This window comes from Canis lupus, chromosome 7 (assembly GCF_003254725.2).
Source record: "Canis lupus dingo isolate Sandy chromosome 7, ASM325472v2, whole genome shotgun sequence".
NCBI lineage: Eukaryota > Metazoa > Chordata > Mammalia > Carnivora > Canidae > Canis > Canis lupus.
Window position 1 is genome coordinate 42,597,046 of NC_064249.1, and position 5,062 is coordinate 42,602,107.

At 52.5% G+C, this 5,062-nt stretch overlaps 1 long non-coding RNA gene across 1 annotated transcript; it reads left to right on the plus strand.

Moving 5' to 3' along the window:
• Positions 1 to 1,876: 1,876 nt before the first annotated feature.
• LOC118355261 (uncharacterized) lies at positions 1,877 to 3,524 on the plus strand. Its single transcript, XR_007412043.1, has 2 exons — positions 1,877 to 2,072; positions 2,920 to 3,524. It is a non-coding gene; the product is annotated as an uncharacterized LOC118355261 (long non-coding RNA).
• The last annotated feature ends 1,538 nt before the right edge of the window (positions 3,525 to 5,062 follow it).

Consider the following 5,062-nt stretch of genomic DNA (forward strand, 5'->3'; position numbering starts at 1 on the left):
TAGGCTTAGGGAACTCAGAGACTCCATCTAACATAGTCACATCTATAAGATAGGAATCCCAGAAGAAGAAGAGACAGAAAAGTGGGCAAGGGATGTATTAGAACTAATAGGTGAAAACTTCTCTAATCTGAAGAAGGAAACAGATATCCAGATCCAGGAGGCACAGAAAACCTCCAACAGGGGCAGCCCCGGGTGGCTCAGCGGTTTAGCGCCGCCTTCAGCCCAGGGTGTGATCCTGGAGACCTGGGATTGAGTCCCACGTTGGGCTCCCGGTGCATGGAGCCTGCTTCTCCCTCTGCCTGTGTCTTTACCTCTGTGTGTGTGTGTGTGTGTGTGTGTGTGTGTGTGTGTGTGTGTCTCGTGGATAAATAAATAAAATCTAAAATAAAAATAAAAAAAAGAAAGAAAACCTCCAACAAAAAGAAAAGAAAACCCCTAACAGAAGCAGATCCATTCCAAGACATATGGTAATTAAAATGGCAGAATACAGTGAAAAAGAAAGAATATTAAAAGCAAGAAGACGGGGGATCCCTGGGTGGCTTAGTGGTTTAGTGCCTGCCTTCAGCCCAGAGCATGATCCTGGAGACCCGGGATCGAGTCCCACATCAGGCTCCCTGCGTGGAGCCTGCTTCTCCCTCTGCCTGTGTCTCTGCCTCTCTCTGTATGTCTATCACAAATAAATAAATAAATCTTAAAAAAATAAAATAAAATAAATAAAAGCAAGAAGACTCTTACATGGAATTTTATTGCAATTCCCCTTTGCTGTAACACCCAAGCTCCTGATCATTTTCCTTTTTTCCAATAATGCTAGTATCATACTGTAGTGCTAGTACCAATACTAATAAAACGCTGTTATTTTACAGAAGTATCCATCCGTCACAGATTGGAAACATTCACCAGAAGCACCATTGCTGGCTCTGGCATTGTCTGCCAGAATAGCCTGAGCCGACTCAGGGGTCTCTGCTTTCCTCTCCTTCTGCTGTCCTGAGATCAGGCCCAGAGTTGGGCTCCAGCTCAGCAGAGTTTGCTTGTCCCTTTCCCTCTCCCTCTGCCCCTCCACTCATGCGTGTACTCTCTCTCTCTCTCTCTATATATATATATATATATATGTACATATATACACATATATACATATATAGATATATTTTAAAATCTAAAAAAAAAAGAGGGGTACCTGGGTGGCTCAGTCAGCTCAGATCATGATCTCAGGGTCCTGAGATGGAGCTGCACATTGGGCTCCCTGCTCAGTGGGGAGCCTGCTTCTCCCTCTTCCTCTGCTGCGTCCCCTGCTTGTGTGCGCTCTCTCTGTGTCAAATAAATGGATAAAATCTTAAAAGAAAGAAATTGGGTGATAAGCATTATGGAGGGCACATGATGTGAAGAGCACTGGGTGTTATACACAACTACTAAATTATTGAATACTACATCTGAAACTAATGATGTACTATATGTTCGCTAACTGAATTTAAATTAAAAAAATTTGGAGGGGCAGCCCCGGTGGTGCAGCGGTTTAGCACCGCCTGCAGCCCAGGGTGTGATCCTGGAGACCCAGGATCGAGTCCCACATCAGGCTCCTTACATGGAGCCTGCTTCTCCCTCTGCCTGTGTCTCTACCTCTCTCTGTGTGTGTTTCTTATGAATAAATAAATAAATAAATCTTAAAAAAAATTTTTTTTTAATTTAAAAATTTTTTAAAAAGAAAGAACTACCACTCGAGATATTGCAGAACATCAGACAGGACGGGTTGGCCCCTCCTCCCATGCTAGTTCCAGGGACAAGGTCAAGGACTATGTCTTCCCCTTCTCAGCATGAGGTTAGACCTAGACAGTGACCGTCACCAGTGGTTGAGCAGGTCTACTGTAGTCTCCCTATGTCCTTTATATCTTCACAGAGCCGAGTTTCTGCTTTTCTGGGAGTTGTCCCTTCTGCTCCAGTAAAGACCAAGCTCCAGCTCCAGCAAAGCCACCTTAAGGGCCTTTCCCTGCCTGGGGAGCAGCCGCTGACCCAGGACCCCTCTAACCAGTGCTCTGCACCCAGCACGTTCCCGTAGGAGGCACCCAGTGCTGTGGCTGGTGAGTGGGGAGGGCATGCCCCACAGCCCCCTCCTCACCCTTGCAGGACCACAATTCCCCCCGATGTCCCATGGCCCAGTGTCCCACATGTCCCACACTCCGGCCCACACAAGTCACTGCCAGGCCCTGGGGGATAGCGAGAGAGTCCTTCTCAGGCTGTCTCCAGCCCCCCAGTCATGGCAGGGTGGACAATTTCTTCAGAATCTTCAGCCCAGGGGACCCCGGTGTTCTCTGTCCAACACTCATCTCTTAAGGGACAGCACCTTTAAGAGTTTTAACATCCCAGCTCCCAGAAATGTTTGGGAAAGCCTCCCTCTGTCAACCCAGAGAGATGAAGCCTCCCTCTGTCAACCCATCCTGCTAGCATGGCAGCTGTCCCCAACCAGCGGGAGCTGGAAGCCCCAGAGGGCAGGCGGAAGGCCAGTGTCCGGATGTGGTGCTTCACAGAGGACCAGCACCAGAGGAGGGCTGGCTCTCCTTTCACCAGACCCACAGCTGCCCCACCCCTGCCTTCACTGACCTCAGGCCTCAGCTCCCAGCAAACCCCTCCTCAAACAATGGTAGGCCATGGGTGTAGGCTTCCCGACTTTGTTCTGAAAACAGAGATAAGACGGAGAGTTCAGCCCCTCCCGTGGCCCCTGGCCCAGCTGCCACCACAGGGATGCTGCCAACAGCAGCTCCTTCCGAGAGGCCACTGCAGGCCCAGGCCTGGGTTTTCATCAGCAATCCCGCTCCTGCTGACCTGGAGCCACTGGCTTGTCCGCTCCAGCGAGCTCTCCCCGCCCCTGCAGGGCCTGGGCAGGCAGTAGGACAGAGCTCTCCTTGCAGAAGGCTTTATCTCCTTCAGGGCCACGGAGCTGTCCTGACGCTGACTGGCTCACACCCCAGGACTAGCAGCTTAAGACATCACACTTGGACTCATCCCCGTGCTGTGCATCAAGGAGGGCGACATGTATCACACGGAGCATGGTGGCACCAGAGCAGAGGCTGGGGGCTCTCCTTGTGTCCTCCACACAAGCATGTTCACTGTGGAAGGCGTCCCTGGCTGGGCAGTGAAGGGCAGGATGTCAGAGAGACTCTTGGGCCTGGTACTCATGACTAAATGGTATCCCGCCCACTGAAGTGCGGGTGCGGCAGGGGGAGCAGATATTGAGGAGGATCATGTTCCATGTTGAATATGAGGAGCGGGTGGGTGACCCATGGGGAGAGGGCCAATGGAGAGGTGGGTACTGAGGTCCAGCAAGTGGGGTGAGGGGACAGAAACCCAATCTGGCAGTAATGATCATGATCTCCCAAATCTCATATAAACCACAGGGTTCAGTGGCTGGCACCTGAGGACCTTGACCAAACCAGAAGAGCTCAGAGCCAGATGGAGCCTTGGCCAAGAGGAGCAGGAGGAGCAGTAGGGACGTCACAAGAGATCTAAAAAAAAAAAAAAAAGGAAGAGGCTGGCCAAGTAAGATCAGGCCTAGACATTCTGGGTGGCCACACGAAGATCAAAGGTGATGCTAGCAGTTAGGGAAAGCATTTAGGCAAGAGAACACAAAGGCAGGGGGGCAGGGGGTGCTGAGGGAGCGGAGGCAAAGGGTGAAATTGGAGAAGCAGTACAGTGGGGGCTGCCCTCTTCTCCCCAACTCGGGGTGGTTGGTCTGCCACAGCTCAGCAGAGCAGATATAGGAAGCCCCAGCGGGGGAGAGGCTGGGGGGACCACAGCCTGTGGGGGGGGACCACAGCCTCAAAGGGGCGGTCACAGTGGAGGCCAGCAAGCAGCAGAGGCAGGAGGTCATCGTGTGGTGGGAGTGCTGGGGAAAGGACGGTCAAACCCTGGACTGAAATCTGGGGGGTACACCGCTCCTGGGGACACGGGGTGCCCAGACTCATCCACAAAGTCTGGGAAGCCCTGGGGGACGGTGGGAATAGGGGGGTCAGACCGCATGCAGGGAAGTGGGAGGCTAAGGGGGAGCTGGGGGGAGTCCCCCACACAAGCATGTTCACTGTGAAAGGCATCCCTGACTGGGCAGTGGAGGGCAGAATGTCAGAGGGCTTTCACAGTAGGGCCCGGCGAGGGCGGTCTCCGTTCACCCAGGTGCAGGGAGACCACCCCTCCATGGTGGGTCATCTCTCCTCTTCCCTGAGGCCCCTGGTAGGTCAGCACTAGGGGCAGAGGCAGAGGGGCTCTGTCACTGGGGGAGGGAGGGGCAGCACTCTTTTGGTCCACAGGGAGAAGGAAGTTGTGAGCCATCAACATCAGGGAATTATGGCCTGTTTCCATGTCCTGGGGGTTCAGGAAGGAGGCGGGGGACAGGCTGCAGGCAGGTGCCCCGCTGTGTTCAGGGCTGTGTGGTGCTTCACCTGTCCTGGCCCCCAAGACACTCATCTTGTCTCCACATCTCCCCTCCAGCCTGGTACCTGCTCGGAACTCCATCATAGAGAAGAAAGATAGTCAGTGATTGAAAAGACTGGCCAGGTCAGGGGTGGCCGGGCTGGGGGGTGGTTGGAGACCAGCAGCAGCCCCCAGCCATCCTGGGACATGGTGCCCCCCTTCCATGCCACAAAGTTCACATTATCTGTGAATCTGAAATTAACTTAGGCTCCTCAACATTCACTTCTGTGAAAAGCCAGGAAGATGCGAGGCTAGGAGGCCAGTGCCAGTGGGAAAAGCACGATGTCAGGGTAAAAAGTCAACATACAGTATTTACCTGGTTCTTTCCCCACCCATCTGGCTGTGTTAGGACTGTGTGGAGGACTTATTTGCAAAAGCAAACAGTTCGAGGCCCTAATCGTGAAAGCCGTCATCCAAACAGAGTGCCCAGGTCTGCTCACTGCTCCGCTGTCCAACTGAGACTCCATCCCAGGCAGTGTGCAGAGACCAGCCAGACCATTTTCTCCACCTCAACATAGATCTACCCACTTAATTCCACTTTAAAAAGTTTGTCTTTGCATTTACCACCAGCCTTAATTAAATATTAGAAAAGAGACAAATTGCACAC